We start from the raw sequence: 22,300 nt of genomic DNA, 5'->3' as shown, positions 1-22,300 counted from the left end.
TCAGTAGGTTTGTTTGTTTGTTTGTTTTTTCCCTTTTCAGAATAAGTTTTCTTTTGTAATTACACAGACAGTGATTTTAAAGCATCTGTCAAAAGATTCAAAATAATTGTTTACTTTTGCTTTTCATTCCTTGTCGTGTAAATGAAATAGACCTGAGGTCAAATCACTCAGTGTTTTAAGACTGTAAGCTTTTCATCAGCATTTCACTTCCTTGTATTAGGCTTGTGTTCTTTTCCTTTCAATGATTAAACTTACCATTTTGAAAAATTTGAGCACCTTTTGTTCATGACCCACCAGTCATCATTGGAAGGTGTTTCTTATTTTCTAGCAAGATGATCTTTTTTTCTGAAAAAAAGTATATGTAACTAGACTATAATTATAAATTATTTTAACAAATTTGGAGTTTATTTTAGTTTTGCTCTTTCAGTCATCTTCAGATTTTTGATAATTATAAGCACAGAAAAATAAAGTTTTTTCTTAGATAATGATGATTTCTAAGCTATCAAGAAATCTCCTTATATAGAAGTGCCCCCCCCCAAAAAAAAGATTTTTAAAAATATTTCTATAGGAGCAAGCATTCATTTTCGTTAACTTATGGTAAAAATGAAGAACATTTGAAATTGAACAAGTTTACCTATATTCACAGTATCTTCATTTTATTTTAACTTTTTTCCTCTCAGTTTTGGTCATTTTATTCTCTCTTTCCATCCGTCCACACACACTCCATGCACACGCACACACACACAAATACACGGTGAAAACATTCTTGCTGTTTTGAGTACTGTTTGTGATGATTTCAGTGTCATAAAAAATGTTTTTTTTGACTTCTTACACACTATTCATAATTTTTTTGTTTTGCTCTGCTAAATTATTTGCCAATTATTGAACAAGATATAAACCTATGTTTTCTTTTATTCCTGTTTCTCTTCCCCTTTGGGTTGTAACCTCTCTTCCGGTCTTTGTTCATCTCTGGTAGATTTAGATAGAATTAAAAAAGATAGAGCTTATCTAAACAGGAATACTTAAGCAGGACACCTTATGCCCAAGACCAAACCTCTGCAAGTATGAATATGGCATTCAAGAGTATCACTTGTGAAAGTTTCTAAGTCCTCATTCCTTTAACCTGAGGAAACCTGGCAGCAGAAAGCAAATTGCTGTTGAAATCAGGGTACCTGAGTCTAAATTCTGACTCTGCATGCACCAGTTGCACTTGGTTTGCACACGATATGATGCATCAACTCTCTGGGCCTTGATTTCCTTATCTGTAAATGCAAGTGGTTAGATTTCTAAAATGTCGTGCATATAAGACAGACAAAGGAGAGAGGAAAGTGTCTGAAATGCCGTATTTCTCTAACAGAAACAAAGAATGGGATTGGTTTTATGGCCTTTTTAATGCATGATACTGGCTATATATTAAGTGGAAAACAAAAACTAGGCTGGTGAAGATTTAGAGCTGTTAGCAGATGATTGCTGCGGATTGAGACTCTGTAGAGAAGTCACATATAACTGTACACTCCATTAAAGCTTTAAATGGTGCGAGGAAGTCTGACTGAATAGAAACCAACTAAGAGAGGATGAATGGGGTAGAGCAGGTTTACTGGTTCTGCATCATCGTATTTCCGCATTGCATCTTGTCAGCTAGCTAAAGGGAATAGTTCTCGTTTCTTTTCAATACTCTTGCATCTTAATTATGCTGTTATGAATCGAGAATCTGTTCTTTCACACAGATGTCTGCTACCTCACTTTAGAAGTCTTGAAAAGAATAACTGAAATGTGCTACTGAGGTTGACATAAGAACAGATTAATACATTTACTTATTACATTAAACTGTTTTTGTCATATTCTGGCAAAAGATATATTGGTGGATTCCCTCCTATTTATTTCTTCCCCTTCCTTTTGAAATTCTGTTTGAGTTGAATCAATTAGCATTATGGGATAGAAGACGTTTTAAAAAAGATTGGCTGATGATTTTTCTGTCATCAGGAAAATGTTTGTTTGCTCGTTGTTTTACAACTGATGTCAGATTTCACATAATGGCACTCTCAAAAATTAGGAAGGTGAGAAAAATGTTGATTTAATGGAAAGAAAGAATATGAGTTCCTGGATCTATCTACATTTTACTGGATGTGTCTTCTGTTACCTGTGTGTTCTAAGCTCAGTTTGTAAATGGTTTTCAGTACAGAAATGATGAGGATGATCTAAACTAATTTGCAGAGCTTCTTGAGTGCATCAAATAGGGAAATGGAGGTAAATATGTTTTATATAAATGACAATACATGTGTGAAGAGGACCTCTTACCATCACTGATCATCTTTTAACATACCCATTTGTATGAGGTGGTATTGTTGTTGTTGCTGGTTAGTCGCTCAATCATGTCTGACTCTTTTGTTACCCCATGGATTGCAGCATGCCAGGCCTCTGTATCCCTCACCATCTCCAAGAGTTTGCCCAAGTTCATGTCCATTGCATTGGTGATACCATCCAGCCATTTCATCCTCTGACACCCTCTTCTCCTCCTGCTTCCATCTTTCCTAGCATCAGGGACTTTTCCAATGAGTCAGCTGTTTGCATCAGGTGACCAAAATCCTGAGGTGGTATACCTACCTTTAAGAATAGTACTACAAAAATCTCTGTTTATTAAATAGATAGCCTCTTTATCTATTTGTTACAAACGCTATATATGATAAGTTGATTTATTTTTTGGTACAGGGATTGATCATCATTTAGTTTACTGAAAAGTTCTTCTGACTTGTGGTTGTGGAAAGCACTTTTATTACACTGTCTAAGTACTTAGTGAGGCTAATTTTTTGAATATCACACACAAGTAACTGGCAGCTTTAGGACTGAAACACCTGTAGGTCTGATTCCTATGTTGCTCATGTTGCTGCTGCCATGTCCTGTGGCGTGCTGCTTCCTGACCCGATCTCATCTCTATCCACTACTTACTCACTTGATACTGAAAACTACTTACCCTGCTTTTCAAAGATCATAACTCTAGTTCAGTGAACTGATAATCTAAAACAGAAACTGATTGCAGTAAGGACCGAAGCAGACGCAAACATTGGGTACATGTTAGGATGACCTCATTTTAGGTGGGAGACAAGGATAAATTTGTATTATTTATATATGTGGTATAGGTAATACATTTGGCATACATTTAAAGCAAGGGATATCAGTAAAAAGAGGATAAGTTTGTGGCAAAGGCTTAGTTATAGACATTAAGTGCCCTAGAAGCAGAAACCCTGGTTTGAATGTGTGTGGCTTTGCACAAGTCATTTAACCTCTGTAAACCACTCAGTTTCTTCATTTGTAAAGTGGAGGTTTAGAAATATTTTCTGCGTTATAGTGATATTGGGAGATCATCTGAGAATAGGAGGTCACAATACAAAGAGAAATAAAGAGAAGTAAAGAGAAATTTTCACCTAATGGGGAAATGGAATTTACATGTTAAAATATCCTTATACATATTTTTGGATTCATTTTCAAGTCTAGATTTAGATACTTTGCCTTTGTTTTATGTTGGTAGTGACTGTGTCGATTTAATACTGGCATTGACATTTTTGTTTTTATATGTGCAAAGCATCTCTTATGGAAACAAAATTAAACCATGGTTCAGCTCCACCCAGAAATGTCATGTTGCTACCATTAGCAAGCTATAGTAAAATGTTTGGAAGATATCAATAATGGATTACGATATAAATATTTATTTAGTGCGATGAGGTAGTTACTTCCCATCAAGCTGGGGACATGCAAAATTGAATAGATACTGACACTAAACAGGACTTTGATTAAGTGGCTGTAGCACAATCCTTTTCCAATATTAAACAAATACCATCTTTAAGACTGTTGGAGATAAAGTGTATTTTGGAATTTTGGTGGCAGCAAAACTCTCTCTAATAACATATATGTTATTTTAATGGATTATGAACATAGTATAACTTCATTAATATCCATATTTTTCCAAGTTTACACAGTGGGTAGAAAAAAATGAGAAACATATGCCTGTGTAATAAATGCCTAGATATTTTGGAAATAAAAAGGTAAGATACTGAATAGTTTGTCCCATAAATAATTGTCATATTAAGGCATTGCAATCAGTTTGAATGTTTCTTTTTTATTTTGCTGCTTGATTTTTCCTTTCGAGAAACTATATTAAGAAAGACAGGCACTTTCAGAACAATGTGGAAATTCTGTTTTAGTAGCCTTTTAGAATATGTACAATTAGCTGCATATGTACAATAGATGTAATAAAAACTTAAGCACAAACATATCTCTAAACTGCTGTATAAATTCCTTAGAAGATAAAAGATGTCACACCTGGATCAAAAACCTTTTTGTGGAGTGGATCCACAACTAAACCATCCCTTATGTTTTCCCTAAAGATTATCATAGGCAAATGATGTAAGCTGTTTTAATGTCACAAAGATTCTGTAGGCAATATCTTTTTGCTACTGCCTCAGTAGTGGGTATTTTATTGAACACTAAGTGCTTTACAAATATGAAATTAGATAAAACTTATTGTAAAACTGCTAAAATCTACTTACTCCAAGCTTGGATAGGGAAAAATGATTATTTCTTGATTTTTAAAATTTCATGCTAGATTCTTTTCAATAAACCCATCTGAGCATCATCTGACACATACAGAACATGTAACTGTGTTTGGCTAACAATCAATGACTGATAAATGTGCAGATGATTTATGGCTTTTTTAGGTTAGAAGTTGACTTGCAGAAATTAACAAGTTCCTATACTTTAATAGCCCTGGAGATATATCAACTCCAAAGGTAATATATTTTTATAGCTCTGTTGAAATTTAACCTAGCAAACACTACATCTGTTTACAATTTTACTTCAGCATTCCTTTGTACCTACTTTATCTTTCTGCTGATTTCTTCATAAAAATGTTGCTAGGTAACACTTTACCAAGTGCTAACTAGTACTCTGCTGGAGGATTTTATCCCTTTAGCTATTACACTTATACTGGTATTATCCTCATGTTATAGATGGTAAAATTGTAGCCATCTTAAATAACTTGTCAAAATTCAAGCAGCTAGGAAGGAGGTACAGTTGGGATTTAAGTTCATGTGCTTTCTCTTTAAAGTCTATTTTCTTTACCATAAGGAATTTGGTCTTTCTCATTTGCCCTGATATTTATTAATTATACTCTCTCTCTCCACATGTGAACAATAAGCAAATCCCTAATCTTTTCATGCAACACATGAGAAATTAATTGCAGTCCTCTGTGTACAAATGCTCTCTATGGCCCTTAGCCTTCCCCCTCACCCCCCACAAAATAGTTGTGGAGAGCCATCCATGCAAACACATTGAACTATGGTATACTTCAATTTGGGTCTCAAGAACTTTTTGTGTAGTGGGAACAAGCATCTTATTAATCATCAAAGGATTTCTAACAGCTTGAGATCACATGTTCTGCTTAACAGAATTGAGTTTGTGGTGAGACAGTGTGTCTTTGAATGGTGAAGGAATTGTTTCTAAGTTAAATCTCATTTGAAATGACAACTACAAAATCTAAGAACAAGGCTGATGGTCCAGAAAGGCATTAGCATTTGGTATGGGAATGGGTCATGGAATTCAACTTGGTAACTCAGAGGTAATCAGGACTACTGTACAACTGATTGATCAGTTATCATGATATTTGTAGCTAACTGAAATGTCCTGTATATGCTCTGGTGGGTTTATTGAAAATACAAGTATAAGGGAACATTTCATGCAAAGATGGGCTCAGTAAAGAACAGAAATGGTATAAACCTAAAAGAAGCAGAAGATATTAAGAAGAGGTGGCAAGAATACACAGAAGAACTATACAAAAAAGATTTTCATGACCCAGATAATCACGATGGTATGATCACTCATCTAGAACCAGACATCCTGGAATTAGAAGTCAAGTAGGCGTTAAGAAGCATCATTATCAACAAAGCTAGTGGAGGTGATGGAACTCCAGTTGAGCTATTTCAAATCCTAAAAGATGATGCTGTGAAAGTGCTGTAGTCAATATGCCAGCAAATTTGAAAAACTCAGCAGTGGCCACGGGACTGGAAAAGGTCAGTTTTCATTCCAATTCCAAAGAAAGGCAATGCCAAAGAATGTCAAATTACTGCACAATTGCACTCATCTCACATGCTAATAATGTTCAAAATTCTCCAAGCCAGATTTCAACAGTACATGAACCATGAACTTCCAGATGTTCAAGCTGGATTTAGAAAAGGCAGAGGAACCAGAGATCAAATTGACAACATCTGCTGGATCATCGAAAAAGTAAGGAAGTTCCAGAAAACATCTATTTCTGCATTATTTACTGTAACAAAGCCTTTGACTATGTGGATCACCACAAACTGTGGAAAATTTGGAAAGAGATGGGAATACCAGACCACCTGACCTGCTTCTTGAGAAATCTGTATGCAGATCAGGAAGCAACAGTTAGAACTGGACATGGAACAACAGACTGGTTTCAAATAGGAAAAGGAGTACATCAAGGCTGTATATTGTCACCCTGCTTATTTGACTTATATGCAGAGTATATCATGAGAAACGCTAGGCTCGAGGAAGCACAAGCTGGAATAAAGATTGCTGGAGGAAAAATCAATAACCTCAGAAATGCAGATGACACCATCCTTATGGAAGAAAGTGAAGAACTAAAGAGCCTCTTGATGAAAGTGAAAGAGGAGAGTGAAAAAGTTGGCTTAAAGCTCAACATTCATAAAACTAAGATTATGGTATCTGGTCCCATTACTTCATGGCAAATAGATGGGGAAACAGTGGAAACAGTGGCAAACTTTAGTTTTGGGGGCTCCAAAATCACTGCAGATGGTGACTGCAGCCATGAAATTAAAAGATGCTTGCTCCTTGAAGGAAAAGTTACGAGCAACCTAGACAGCATATTATAAAGCAGAGACATTACTTTGCCAACAAAGGTCTGTCTAGTCAAGGCTATGGTTTGACTACTGGAAAGTAGTCGTGTATGGATGTGAGAGTTGGACTATAATGAAAGCCAAGCACTGAAGAATTGATGCTTTTGAACTGTGGTGTTGGAGAAGACTCTTGAGGGTCCCTTGGAAAGCAAGGAAACCCAACCAGTCCATCCTAAAGGAAATCAGTCCTGAATATTCATTGGAAGGACTGATGCTGAAGCTGAAATTCCAATGCTTTGACCACTTGGTGCAAAGAACTGACTCATTTGAAAAGACCCTGATGCTGGAAAAGATTAAGGGAAGGAGAAGTAGATGACAGAGTTTCAGATGGTTGGATGGCATGACCGACTTAATGGACATGAGTTTGAGTAAACTCTGGGAGTTGGTGATAGACAGAGAGGCCTGGCCTTCTGCAGTCCATGGGGTCACATAGAGTTGGACATGACTGAGCCACTGAACTGATACTGAAAAGTCCTGGGTTTGTTTTCAAGTAAACTTTGGGTGACTGGGAGCAGTCAGTGCCCAGGAGTGTTTGACAACCTTAAAGGATTAAGATCTCTGCAAATGTAGGTTTAAAGTCTCCCTGTGCCAGGAGAGAACTGCGTTTTTCATGGAGAGTGTAGTTTTGGAAGTTTTGCTTTCTCTATTACATGATGGAGAAAGAAGAGAATTAAAGAAAAATGGATGAGGTCACAACATACTGACCTTGGTACTCTAAGCTGACCAGTTCTAAGAATATTCATTATAGGTGGTGCCATAAGAGGTGGTTCAGATTTGAGATATGGTCTGACTCACTTTAAGTGATTTAGGAAGTTTATCACTTTGACCTTAATTCCTCTCTTGTTCTGAAGCAGAGGAGGATAAAAAGACAATTCCCCAAAGGGGTTTTCACAACTGTCTAAAGGTCAAGCATTCACAGTCTGTCTTACTGAGCAAGGTTATAGGAATCTCATATCAATAAAAGAAGTTCAGAGTAGGTTTCCCCAAGGTCAGGACCAGAGCATAGTGTGTGTTTGGAGGGCAGTTGTGCCCGTGTGTGTGTGCTAAGTTGCTTCAGTCGTGTCTGACTCTGCAATGCTATGGACTCTAGCTCACCAGGCTCCTTTCTGTCCATGGGACTCTCCAGGCAAGGATACTGGAGTGGGTTGCCATGCCCTCCTCCAGGGGATCTTCCCGACCCAAGGGTTGAACCCCAGTCTCTTCCATCTTCTGCATTGGCAGGTGGGTTCTTTACCACTAGCGCCACCTGGGAAGCCCAATTATGCTCATGATCATCCTTATATTTATGGTAACATCTGAATTAAAACACTGTATAGACATATGAGGAAGAAACAGCTGCTTTGAGTTTGCCTTTCTTGCTATCAAAGTAATTCACTTTGCAAATTATATGAAATAAACTTTGCTTTAGTGCTTCCTGATGATTATGGTATATGCCAAATTCTAAATGCTTCCCATTTGAGTTCAAAACTTAGACTTGTGTATCTTAAGTGTCACTCAAGAGTTAAGCCATTTTCTTCTTTTTAGATAAACATTATTTGTCTTTTTAAGAAATACTTCAAAAACACATCGATTTAAATTTTTCCCCCCTGTTTTAGAACACTAACACATCTTGTCGTTGCTGTTTCTTAATCGCTAAGTTGTTTATGCCTCTTTTGCGACCCTATGGGCAACAGCCCCTGGCTCCTCACTCCATGGGATTTTCCAGGCAAGAATACTGAAGTGGGTTGCCATTTCCTTTTCCTGGGGGATCTTCCTGACCCAGGGATCGAACCCATGCCTCCTGCATTGGCAGATAGATTCTTTACCACTTAGCCACCAGGAAAGCCCCTCAAAATATTGATTTTTAAAATGCCTGACCATGCAAGAGAATTTTTTCAATACTCTTAATCAGCATTATTTATTTGGATACCACTTTTTGTTTTGTGGTGAATCATTGACGAATTAATGCGCCCTTTGGAGGTATATCCACTCTACCATGTCAAAGTCACAGGGATTGTACCCAAGTTGTCATAATCAGCACTCTGGCTTTCTGAGTGTATTTTTGAGCTGGAAAAAGATATTCATATTTCATTAACTACTAAGACTGTCATGTGTTTCTGCATTTCAAGAGAAAATGTTAATTGCGTTTTGTTCTCAGTGACTGAAGCATTCAAACCTTTTGGGTGTATTCGTGTGTAATGTGCCATTATCTCAAAAGCTTCAGGCCTGGTGTGACATGGAGCTGAAACTGGGCATTTGTTTCCACTCTGCTTATTCTTGTATAACACATGTGCACGGGGTTGGAAAAAAAAAGTGGTATATGTTTAATGTGGGCACTGAAGAATTCTTAGTTTTTCAGTTTAAAACAAAGGGAAAGGGATCTCAAGTGGAAGACCACACATCCACGATGACTGGAAAATATTTTCATTTTAAAATTTCCCCAGAAATCACATAGCATGAACCAGAAAACAGATTTCCATTGTTGGAAAACACTTTACTTGTGGTTTATGAATCTTTTCTCTTAATTTTTTTTTTTACCCATTGTCCAAATATGAGAAGGAAGAAATTTGGCTTAGTAGGAATTCATTTAAGATTTGAACTTAGTTCATTGTAAACCCTGTGTGGGTAAATAGTGGGATATAGTTTCTATTAATCTTTTATGAAAATTTATCCACAATAAAAGCAGAAGAACGGCGACTTTTCTTGGTATTTATCATTTTGTGCTTGGACCCGCATGTTAAGTGGGATATAAACACATTTAGAGATAATGATAAGGGAATATGAAGCTCTCATATTAGGAGTGGTTGAGAGAACTGAAATAGATTAGAGAAGATATGATTGCTATCTTCGAATGTGTTAAGAGTTGTCATGGAGAAGAGGGATTAAACTCATTAAGTATCGCCCTCCAGAAGATGAGAGCTTGGAGAAATAAGTAGAAGCCATAGGGAGTTAAGTTTCGGCTCAGTAGAAGCAAAATATTGAGTCCAAATTACCTAAGGAAGGAAGGCTGCCTCTGCAGGGTTTGCGCACTGGATCAGTGGACAAATGTATAAGGATTTGCATTCACTTGCAAGGGCTGCTCTGTAATGACATGGAGCGTTGAATGAGTAGTTGGAATGAGTGTGCTACTTTGATTCCATAATATATTGCTTTAGTCAATATTTGTATGACAAGTTTAACTAAAATTTGAGTCAGATTGTTTTTTTAAATTAAAACAACCTATAATATTCTTGGATACTTTACTTCATTTGCTGCAAAAGGAATAAACCCCTAGCGCAATGTAGACTAAAGAAGATACATCTGCACCTTTATGCTAAGGGTAGAATCCTTGAACATAGCAAGTAGATAAAACTTTTGGAATCATTAAGTCCAGTCCGTTAATTGTACAAATGGGAAAATTGAGACTTAAAGATGTGATGTGACTGGCGAAAAGTTTACAGAATTAAATGTGGAGTTGGAGTAGAAAAGAAGAATTCATATTCCTGGTTAGATACTTTTATACTGCAAGAATTGAAAAGGGTGTGTTCTCTGTTCTGGAATGCTACCAGCAACTGCAAGAATAAAATTACTAAAAAGGCTTAATTCTTTTGAACCCTGACTCATTGTGTGTGTGTGTGTGTGTGTGTGTGTGTGTGTGTGTGTGTGTATTTGTATGTGTGTAAGCTTGTTCACTGATGAACTTGAGCTATTTTACCTCAGGGTTTTTTCTCCATCTGCTGTAACTGGTACTAAGATCTTTGCCCCATTCTTTATATTTAGTAGGTCCTTAATTCTGGAAACTCTTAGAGCCCCATTAAACAAAACTTTTTTATAGCTTTCTGATTCAAATGTGGCAAAATATGAGGATAGTGTTTTAATATGCAGAGAAGTAGAATTTCTTTGTCCAGTCTTATTATGGATGTCAATATGACTCTCCAGGTATCTGCCACACCCCAAATTTCCAAACACACATACGCACACAAATAATACTTTATAAGGATAGGTATCCAACTTCATGCAAAAGGTGTTTGAATATGTAGTATTGCTAAAGAAAGAAGGCTAAAGTTGTATCCTGTCAAAGGCATATTGAGTTATGACCAAAACACACCAGAATTCTACAACTCTGTCAAATGGATTCTTTGTGGCAGATTAGACTGAATATTAGCTTATATACCTTTTTTTTTTTTTTTTGCTTTGTGGTTTGTTAGTGAAGTGTATATGTAGCTAGAAGAGGTGACCATATTCATCGACAAAATTAAAGAAAATTTAACTGTTGCAATGGATTCAAACAATATCTCAGTAAGTGAGAAATCTGCTGGTTTTATTTCCTCTCTTGGTAGTTATGAGACTAAACCACTACCAAGATTTCCCTCTTTTGTTTACTTCTCTGTGTATGGCTTAGTTTTCAGAGTAGGTTAGAACCGTTTTTTTTTTTTATATCTGCGACTTAATACCCACCAAATATTGACCATTCAGTGGGTTCATTCCTACTTTAATTGGCCACTTGCTTTTATTCTGAGAAAACAAGAGACCAATTGCACCTGCATTGAGCCTGATGGAGATTCAGAAAAGGAATAATTTTAACAGTTGTGTTTTGGTGTGTGGTTCATCCTTCATAGGAATAAAGCAGTGACATTGTCACACTGCAATGTGTAGCAATATATTTGTGATTATTTTGCTTGTTTTTTAATGTAAATTTGGTTGTAAATGCAAGGTGATTTGACTCCAGTAACTCAGTGAATTTGTTCTTTGAATTTAAAAGGCATAATCAAAAGTCTTTTCTCTAGGTTGATAATGCAAACTCATTGATGTTCAAGCTTAACCTTGAAAACGTGGAAAAATAAGGAAGCAAGTATAAAGCAATTAGTATACATACACATAAGAAAAGAAGAGCTGCTGCAATCAAGAGTGTGATTTTGATCCCAGGAAAAATGTTACAGATAAAGGTTGAATAATCTTATTTGTATTAGTGTGTGTGTGTGTATTCTTTTTTTCTGGCTATGTAGGTTAGAGTAAAATACAGTATGTTTTGGTCAGAACTCTGAAATTTTTCCCTCTGATATATTTATTAATCAAAAGGAGAATGTGGTTTAGATTGATCAAGTCCAAGGAGCATGATCATTTTACAGAGAGATAAAGAGATATAAGCCACTTGGGGTAGATGGGGGTTGTCATCATATTGGCAAATATATTTTGTTTGCTAAATAGACCAGATTGTGTTACATTGTTCCATTTGAATTATTTTTATACCACTCATTGTCTAAAAGAGAAAGTCCATTATGCTAATTTATCAATCAAGGTCCCCCATTCTCTGGCTACTGCCCAATTCTCCAATATTGTCTCTCATCAATACTTCCTATGGATATTATAATCCAGGAGTGAAAAGCTGTTTGTACACACCTAGCTATTCTTCAATTCTGTGCCTTTAAGTGATGCTGAAACAAGCCAAGGAATGCCAAGGATTGTCAGGAGCTACTGCCAGCTCCAAAATCACTGTGAATGGTGACTGCAGCCATGAAATTAAAAGATGCTTGCTCTTTGAAAGAAAATATATGACAAACCTACGCAGAATATTAAAAAACAGATACATCACTTTGATGACAAAGGTCTGTATATTCAAAGCTATGGATTTTCCAGTAGTTATGTATGGATGTTAGAGTTGGACCATAAAGAATGCTGAATGCTGAAGAGCTGATGCTTTCGAACTGTGGTGGGAATTAAAGAAGAGGAAGTAGACAAAAACCCAAGAGTTCATGCTTTTTATATCTTGTCTGAAATTCTTCTCCCCAACTCTACAGGTTATTCATATTCTACCTTTTACATAATTTCATATGATGTTTTCACTAAATGTTGCTCCACTTTCTCTTCAGAGTCCCCTGGACAGCAAAGAGATCAAACCTGTCCGTCATAAAGGAAATCAACCCAGAAAATTCATTGGAAAGACTGATGCTAAAACTCCAATACTTTGGCCACTTGATATAAAGAGCTGACTCATTGGAAAAGACCCTGATGGAGGAAAAGACTGAGGGCAGGAGAAGAAGGGGACGACAGAGGATGAGATGGTTGAATAGCATCCCTGACTCAATGGACACAAGTTTGAGTAAACTCTGGGAATTGGTGATGGCCAGGGAGGCCTGGCATGCTGCAGTCCATGGGGTCGCAAAGAGTCGGACACGACTGAGCGACTGAACTGAACTGATGTAGGGATGTGTCTGAAACCACATCTACAGTGGCTGCCCAGCTCCATTTTGAATTTTGATAACTTGAAATATGTCATCAAACCCAAAAAAGACAAAGCCACTAATGACACAGGGATTTCATGAAAGACATTTTGAGCTACCCCACCAAACTAAGAATCCTGACAAATTTAAGAGCTTGTTGAAGAATTTAGAGCATATCACAATCCCACTCTTGGTTTTTACCTTGATGCCTTATTTTACTGGCAAAGCTCTGGATTTAGTTTTTACACAAAGCCTTAATGCAATGGTCATATCTTTGATTTGATAGAAAATAATGTTATCTTTCAAACTCAAAATTAGTTGGCTTTATATGACTTCTAAATTTTACTAAAATTTACTAGTTTCCTTATTGCATCTGTTTCTTAATTTTTTTTTGTCAAAAGAAGCTGGTAAAAAAAATAAGAGGAAGCAAATGAAAACCCAAGAGTTCATGCTTTTTACATCTTGTCTGAAGTTCCTCTCCCCAACTCTGCAGGTTTGTCATATATTCTACCCTTTACCTAATCTCATATGATGTTTTCACCAAATGTTATTCCAGTATATAGCATAGGTTGTCACTTTACTTTTTCAGTTTTTTTTTACCACATTTCTCACCATTTTTCTAGCCTCCTATAATTGTTTCCTTGTTTACAGTTACCTGGTCCAAAATCCATTGCTTCATATTTTATATTTTTTGTTACAGCAGCAACACATTCTGGTCAATGTATACATTGGTTCATTTTTGTCTCAATAGTGTTATTTAACAAACCACTCCAAGGCTTAGTGACTTAAAACACAATCGTGTATACTTGTGGGTTATCTTGGAAATCTGCTGGTAAACTCTATTGTTGACTTCAAGACAAGTTGAGTACAAGTCTGGTGTCTCTCTTTCTTGTATCAGTGGGCCACCCAGGATTTATCCTTTTCATGGGAAAAGATAGCAGTGTGAGAAATCATGGTCAACTTTTCTGTTATATTTGAAGACTCTGTAGGAAAATGTCTGGTAATAACTTTTGGAAAACAGTTATGTATGGCCTGTTTAAAAGTATTTTTCTCCAAAGAGATTCTAATGTTGCTTCTAATCATATGATTGGTGTCCAATCAGGAAATGTTCTAAATTAGATCTTTGTCTTGAGGTGTCTTGAATTACTTGCGTAGTAGGAATGAAGGTCCAAAGCTAAATGAGTAATAGTAAAGAACTCATGGGAAAGACATTTTCTTTCTGCCCACAACAAAGGCCAGAACACCTATCCCCTCCATCTTACATTGCAACATGTTTTGTTTTTCTTTATTCTGTTTCTAATGCAGAATTAAATATTGCTTCATAAAATTTTTGAGTGATTTCTCCTTCTTCCTTTCTAGTTCCTAATTCTTGTCACCTCATAATTTTAGAACCAGTAATTAAGCTTTATTTTACCTTTTTCAGTTATATAATCAGTTATAATTGCCTAATTTTAGTTGATATAAATTATAATACCTTGACAACATGTTTTATATTGATTTATTTACCAATTTCCAATGCAATTTTAAACTTCTGTATTGGGAACAGAAATTCTGAGTTTGACTTATAGCAGCAATTTCCTGGAAGTTGGTATCTCAAAGGAAGTTGGGAAAATTGTGTTACAATTGACTTCATACTAAAGGTTGCCCATTTTCTTTATAAGGAAAATCAGGTAAATAATTCTAAAAAACGTAGAGTCTAAAAATCCTTATCTGAGTCTATTTGTAAATATCTCTAAGACTATTTTGATAGTATTCCAGGAGATTTAAGAAAAAGATCCCTAAATCTGGTAACTTTAAGACAAACTTATTTTAGATGCCAAATAAATACTTTCTCTACTTTTAATAGAGCTTTTTCCTTTTTATTAGCATTATATCATTTCCTTAGGAAAAAGATTCAAAAGCTCCTATATTTATGACTAAGCTAAATATATCTCCATTTAAAAAGCATCTTTTCTCATAATGTAACCTTAGCTTGAGTTAATGGAACCATACTTTCAGAGGAATCTGAATAAAGATTAGAGAAGCATTTTATGAGCTAAGTTTGGAAATGTTCATGTAAGTCAGTTCTAACTGAGTTATGGTAATTTTTGCTTGATTTCTTATTGAATTTTGTGCTTCTTGAAAGTAAACATAATACTCAAGGATCTTAATAGATATCTACTCGTCTTTGTAAAATGTGTAGACAAATTAGGTTTCTTGAAAGATACTCTAAATGTCTCATCTCTAAAGGTCTGACCAGGAGCTGTAGTGGCATGAAAGTGAAAGTCACTCAGTCGTGTGTGACTTTTTGGGACCCCATGGACTATATGGTCCATAGAATTCTCCAGGCCAGAATACTTGAGTGGGTAAACTTTCCCTTCTCCAGAGGATCTTCCTAACCCAGGGATCAAACCCAGGTCTCCAACCTTACAGGCAGATCCTTTACCAGCTGAGCCACAAGGGAAGACCTGTAGTGGCACGGTAAAAAAAAAAAAAAAAATCACATCTGTTTCTTTATATAGTTGCATTATATTTAATCATTAACCCACTGCAAGATGGGGACTAAGATTCCTTATATTATTTCGAGCAGGTAAATTTGGCCTTCAAATGCTTAAATTCAGTTCTCTCCATCATACATCCAAAACTGCCTCTTTGATTATTTAAAGGTTTTTTTTTTAATTTTATTTTAACTATTTATATTAAAATACACTTTTTCAGGATTAAAGGTTGTTTTGATTATTTTACTTTACAGGTTATTTTGATTATTTTAACTATTCATATTGAAATAAACTTTTTCAGATTTTGGCAATGAGTTAAATGGGACGATTTAGCCAAACGAGAACAGAATGTATTGAGCTTAATTGTAGTGACCTTCACTTTTTTTTTCTTGTGTTTTTTTTTTTTTTTATTTTAGGCCCTTGTTTTTTGAAGCAGTTTGAATTGATGTTTCTTTTTTATTATTATTTATTTATTTATTTGCCATTTTTCTTTTTCTTTTCTTTTCTTTTTTTATTTGTTTTGCCATACATTGACGTGAATCTACCATGGGTGTACATGTTTTCCCCTTTCAGAACCCCCTTTCCACCTCCCTCCCCATCCCATCCCTCCGGGTCATCCCGGTGCACCAGCCCCGAGCACCCTGTATCATGCATTGAACCTGGACTGGCGATTCGTTTCACATATGATAATTTATATGCTTCCATGCCATTCTCCCATATCATCCCGCCCTCGCCCTCTCCCATAGAGTTCATAATACTGTTCTATTTATCTGTGTCTCTTTTGATGTCTCGCATACAGGGTTATCTTTACCGATTGACTAAATACCATATATATGTGTTAGTATACTGTATTGGTGTTTTTCTTTCTGGCTTACTTCACTCTGTATAATAGGCTCCAGTTTCATCCACCTCATTAGAACTGATTCGATTCAAATGTATTCTTTTTAATGGCTGAGTAATATTCCATTGTGTATATGTACCACAGCTTCCTTATCCATTCGTCTGCTGATGGACATCTAGGTTGCTTCCATGTCCTGGCTATTGTAAACAGTGCTGCAATGAACATTGGGGTACACGTGTCTCTTTCAGTTCTGGTTTCCTCAGTGTGTATGCCCAGCAGTGGAATTGCTGGGTCATATGGCAGTTCTAGTTCCATTTTTTTGAGGAATCTCCACACTGTTCTCCATAGTGGCTGTGCTAGTTTGTATTCCCACCAACAGTGTAAGAGGGTTCCCTTTTCTCCACACCCTCTCCAGCATTTATTGCTAGTAGTCTTTTGGATAGCAGCCATTCTGATGGGCGTGAAACGGTACCTCATTGTGGTTTTGATTTGCATTTCTCTGATAATGAGTGATGTTGAGCATCTTTTCATGTGTTTGTTAGCCATCTGTATGTCTTCTTTGGAGAAGTGTCTGTTTAGTTCTTTGGCCCACTTTTTGATTGGGTCATTTATTTTTCTGGAATTGAGCTGCAGGAGTTGTTTGTATATTTTTGAGATTAATTGTCTGTTGCTTCATTTGCTATTATTTTCTCCCATTCCAAAGGCTGTCTTTTCACCTTGCTTATAGTTTCCTTTGTTGTGCAAAAGCTTTTAAGTTTAATTAGGTCCCATTTGTTTATTTTTGCTTTTATTTCCAATATTCTGGGAGGTGGGTCATAGAGGATCCTGCTGTGGTTTATGTCGGAGAGTGTTTTGCCTATGTTTTCCTCTAGGTTTATAGTTTCTGGTCTTACATTTAGATCTTTAATCCATTTTGAGTTTATTTTTTGTGTATGGTGTTAGAAAGTGTTCTAGTTTCATTCTTTTACAAGTGGTTGACCAGTTTTCCCAGCACCACTTGTTAAAGAGATTGTCTTTTCTCCATTGTATATTCTTGCCTCCTTTGTCAAAGATAAGGTGTCCATAGGTGTGTGGATTTATCTCTGGGCTTTCTATTTAGTTCCATTGATCTGTATTTCTGTCCTTGTGCCAGTACCATACTGTCTTGATGACTGTGGCTTTGTAGTAGAGCCTGAGGTCAGGCAAGTTGATGCCTCCAGTTTCATCCTTCTTTCTCAAGATTGCTTTGGCTATTCGAGGTTTTTTGTATTTCCATACAAATTGTGAAATTATTTGTTCTAGTTCTCTGAAGAATACCGTTGGAAGCTTGATAGGGATTGCATTGAATCTATAGACTACTTTGGGTAGTATACTCATTTTCACTATATTGATTCTTCCGCTCCGTGAACATGGTGTATTTCTCCATCTATTTGTGTCCTCTTTGATTTCTTTCACCAGTGTTTTATAGTTTTCTATATATAGGTCTTTTGTTTCCTTAGGTAGATATATTCCTAAGTATTTTATTCCTTTTGTTGTGATGGTGAATGGAATTGTTTCCTTAATTTCTCTTTCTGTTTTCTCTTTGTTAGTGTATAGGAATACAAGGGATTTCTGTGTGTTAATTTTATATCCTGCAACTTTACTATATTCATTGATTAGCTCTAGTAATTTTCTGATGGAGTCTTTAGGGTTTTCTATGTAGAGGATCATGTCGTCTGCAAACAGTGAGAGTTTTACTTCTTCTTTTCCAATCTGGATTCCTTTTATTTCTTTTTCTGCTCCGATTGCTGCAGCCAAAACTTCCAAAACTATGTTGAATAGTAGTGGTGAGAGTGGGCACCCTTGTCTTGTTCCTGATTTTAGGGGAAATGTTTTCAGTTTTTCCCCATTTAGGATAATGTTTGCCATGGGTTTGTCATATATAGCTTTTATTATGTTGAGGTATGTTCCTCCTATTCCTGCTTTTTGGAGGGTTTTTATCATAAATGGATGTTGAATTTTGTCAAAGGCTTTTTCTGCATCTATTGAGATAATCATATGGTTTTTATTTTTTAATTTGTTTATGTGGTGTATTACATTGATTGATTTGCAGATATTGAAGAATCCTTGCATCCCTGGGATAAAGCCCACTTGGTCATGATGTATGATCTTTTTAATATGTTGTTGGATTCTGTTTGCTAGGATTTTGTCAAGGATTTTTGCATCTATGTTCATCAGTGATATTGGCCTGTAGTTTTCTTTTTTTGTAGCATCCTTGCCAAATTTTGGTATTAGGGTGATGGTGGCCTCATAGAATGAGTTTGGAAGTTTACCTTCCTCTGTAATTTTCTGGAAGAGTTTGAGTAGGATAGGTGTTAGCTCTTCTCTAAATTTTTGGTAGAATTCAGCTATGAATCCATCTGGTCCTGGGCTTTTGTTTGCTGGAAGATTTCTGATTACAGTTTCAATTTCCGTGCTTGCGATGGGTCTGTTGAGATTTTGTATTTCTTCCTGGTTAAGTTTTGGGAAGTCATACTTTTCTAAGAATTTATCCATTTCTTCCAAGTTGTCCAATTTATTTGCACATAGTTGCTGATAATAGTCTCTTATGATCCTTTGTATTTCTGTGTTGTCTGTTGTGATCTCTCCGTTTTCATTTCTAATTTTGTTGATCTGATTCTCCTCCCTTTGTTTCTTGATGAGTCTGGCTAATGGCTTGTCAATTTTATTTATCTTCTCAAAGAACCAGCTTTTGGCTTTGTTGATTTTTGCTATGGTCTCTTTTGTTTCTTTTGCATTTATTTCTGCCCTAATTTTTAAAATTTCTTTCCTTCTACTAACTCTGGGGTTCTTCATTTCTTCCTTTTCTAGTTGCTTTAGGTGTAGAGTTAGGTTATTTGTTTGACTTTTTTCTTGTTTATTGAGGCAAGCCTGTATTGCTATGAACTTTCCCCTTAGCACTGCTTTTACAGTGTCCCATAGGTTTTGGGTTGTTGCGTTTTCATTTTCATTCGTTTCTATGCATATTTTGATTTCTTTTTTGATTTCTTCTGTGATTTGTTGGTCATTCAGCAGTGTGTTGTTCAGCCTCCATATGCTGGAGTTTTTAATTGTTTTTCTCCTGTAATTGAGATCTAATCTTACTGCATTGTGGTCAGAAAAGACGCTTGGAATGATTTCAATTTTTTTGAATTTACCAAGACTAAGTTTATGGCCCAGGATGTGATCTATTCTAGAGAAGGTTCCGTGTGCGCTTGAGAAAAAGGTGAAATTCATTGTTTTGGGGTGAAACGACCTATAGATATCAATTAGGTCTAACTGTTCTATTGTATCATTTAAAGTTTGTGTTTCCTTGTTAATTTTCTGTTTAGTTGATCTGTCCATAGGTGTGAGTGGGGTATTAAAGTCTCCCACTATTATTGTGTTATTGTTAATTTCCCCTTTCATATTTGTTAGCATTTGCCTTACATATTGCGGTGCTCCTATGTTGGGTGCATACATATTTATAATTGTTATATCTTCTTGCATTGATCCTTTGATCATTATGTAGTGTCCATCTTTGTCTCTTTTCACCGCCTTTGTTTTAAAGTCTATTTTATCTGATATGAGTATTGCTACTCCTGCTTTCTTTTGGTCTTTATTTGCTTGAAATATCTTTTTCCAGCCCTTCACTTTCAGTCTGTATGTGTCCCTTGTTTTGAAGTGGGTCTCTTGTAGACAACATATATAGGGGTCTTGTTTTTGTATCCATTCAGCCAGTCTTTGTCTTTTGGTTGGGGCATTCAACCCATTTACATTTAAGGTAATTATTGATAAGTATGATCCCATTGCCATTTACTTTATTGTTTTGGGTTCAAGATTATACACCCTTTCTGTGTTTCCTGTCTAGAGAAGATCCTTTAGCATTTGTTGGAGAGCTGGTTTGGTGGTGCTGGATTCTCTGAGCTTTTGCTTGTCTGTAAAGCTTTTGATTTCTCCTCCGTATTTGAATGAGATCCTTGCAGGATACAGTAATATGGGCTGTAGATTATTTTCTTTCATCACTTTGAGTATGTTCTGCCATTCCCTTCTGGCCTGAACAGTTTCTATTGAAAGATCAGCTGTTATCCTTATGGGAATCCTCTTATGTGTTATTTGTTGTTTTTCCCTTGCTGCTTTTAATATTTGTTCTTTGTGTTTGATCTTTGCTAATTTGATTATTGTGTGTCTTGGGGTATTTCATCTTAGGTTTATCCTGTTTGGGACTCTCTGGGTTTCTTGGACTTGGGTGATTATTTCCTTCCCCACTTTAGGGAAGGTTTCAACTATTATCTCCTCGAGCATTTTCTCATGGTCTTTCTTTTTGTCTTCTTCTTCTGGGATTCCTATGATTCGTATGTTGGTGTGTTTAACCTTGTCCCAGAGGTCTCTAAGGTTGTCCTCATTTCTTTTAATTCTTTATTCCTCTCTGTTTCATTTATTTCTATCATTCTATATTCTGTTTCACTTATCCTATCTTCTGCCTCTGTTATTCTACTGTTGGTTCCCTCCAGAGTGTTTTTGATCTCATTTATTGCATTATTCATTATATATTTACTCTTTTTTATTTCTTCTAAGTCCTTGTTAAATCTTTCTTGCATCTTCTCGATCCTTGTCTCCAGGTTATGAATCTGTAACTCCAATTTGTTTTCCAGATTTTGAATCATTTTCACTATCATTATTCAGAATTCTTTATCAGGTAGATTCCCTATCTCTTCCTCTTTTGTTTGATTCGGAGGGCATTTATCCTGTCCCTTTACCTGCTAGGTAATTCTCTGTCTTTTCATCTTGTTTATATTGCTGTGTTTGGGATGGCCTTTCTGTTTTCTGGCAGTCTGTGGTTCCTCTTTATTGCGGAGGTTCCTCGCTGTGGGTGGGGTTAGACGGGTGGCTTGTCAAGGTTTCCTGGTTGGGGAAGGTTGTGTTGGTGTTCTGGTGGGTGGAGCTTGATTTCTTCTCTCTTGAGTGCAATGAAGTGTCCAGTAATGAGTTTTGAGATGTCAATGGGTTTGGTGTGACTTTGAGCAGCCTGTATGTTGAAACTCAGGGCTATGTTCTTGTATTGCTGGATAATTTGTTTGGTATATCTTACTCTGGGACTTGTTGGCCCCTGGGTGGTGCTTGGTTTCAGTGTCGGTATGGAGGCTTTTGCTGAGCTCCTATCATTTAATGCTTCCTGGATTCAGGAGTTCTCCGGTGTTCTCAAGGTTTGGATTTAAGTCTCCTGTCTCTGGTTTTCAGTCTTATTCTTACAGTAGCCTCAAGACTTCTCCATCTATACAGCACCGATGATGAATCATCTAGGTTAATGATGAAAGGTTTCTCTGCAGTGAGGGACACCCGGAAAGGTTCACAGAGTTACATGGAGAAGAGAAGAGGGAGGAAGGAGATAGAGGTGGCCAGGAGGAGAAGAGGGGAATAAAAAGGGGAGAGAGCTAGCTAGCCAGCAATCACTTCCCTGTGTGCTCTCCACCATCTGGATTTCTCAGAGATGTTCACGGAGTTACACAGGGAGGAGAAGATGGAGGAAGGAGACAGAGGTGGCCAGGAGGAGAAAAGGGGGAACCCAAAGGGGAGAGACAGATCCAGCCAGTAAACAGTTCTCTAAGTGTTCTCCACAGCCCAGGACACACAAAGAGATTCACAGAATTGGGTAGAGAAGAAAAGGGGGAGTGGGGAGATGGAGGCGGCTTGGTGGAGAAAAAGGAGAGTTGAAAGGGGAAGAGAGAAATCAAGCCAGTGATCTCGTTCCCAAGTAAAAATGGGTGCAGAAGATTGGGTTCTTGAAAATACAAAGTTGATACCAAATACTAAAAAGCAAAGATTAAAAATCTAGAGTAGAGGTTAGGTTCTCAAAAATACCATATTAAAAAAGGAGAAAGAAAAGAGAAAAAAAAG

General features: G+C 36.5%; 1 long non-coding RNA gene across 2 annotated transcripts in view; it reads left to right on the top strand.

The window, feature by feature from the left end:
- Positions 1-22,300, top strand: part of LOC145538635 (uncharacterized) — a 520,942-nt gene that overhangs the window by 316,579 nt on the left and 182,063 nt on the right. The gene's annotated exons all lie outside the window — the stretch shown is intronic.

Source organism: Giraffa tippelskirchi, chromosome 2 (genome assembly GCF_054371585.1).
Source record: "Giraffa tippelskirchi isolate mGirTip1 chromosome 2, T2T-mGirTip1v1.2.pri, whole genome shotgun sequence".
Classification (NCBI taxonomy): domain Eukaryota; kingdom Metazoa; phylum Chordata; class Mammalia; order Artiodactyla; family Giraffidae; genus Giraffa; species Giraffa tippelskirchi.
This window is presented reverse-complemented; position numbering and strand designations above follow the sequence as displayed.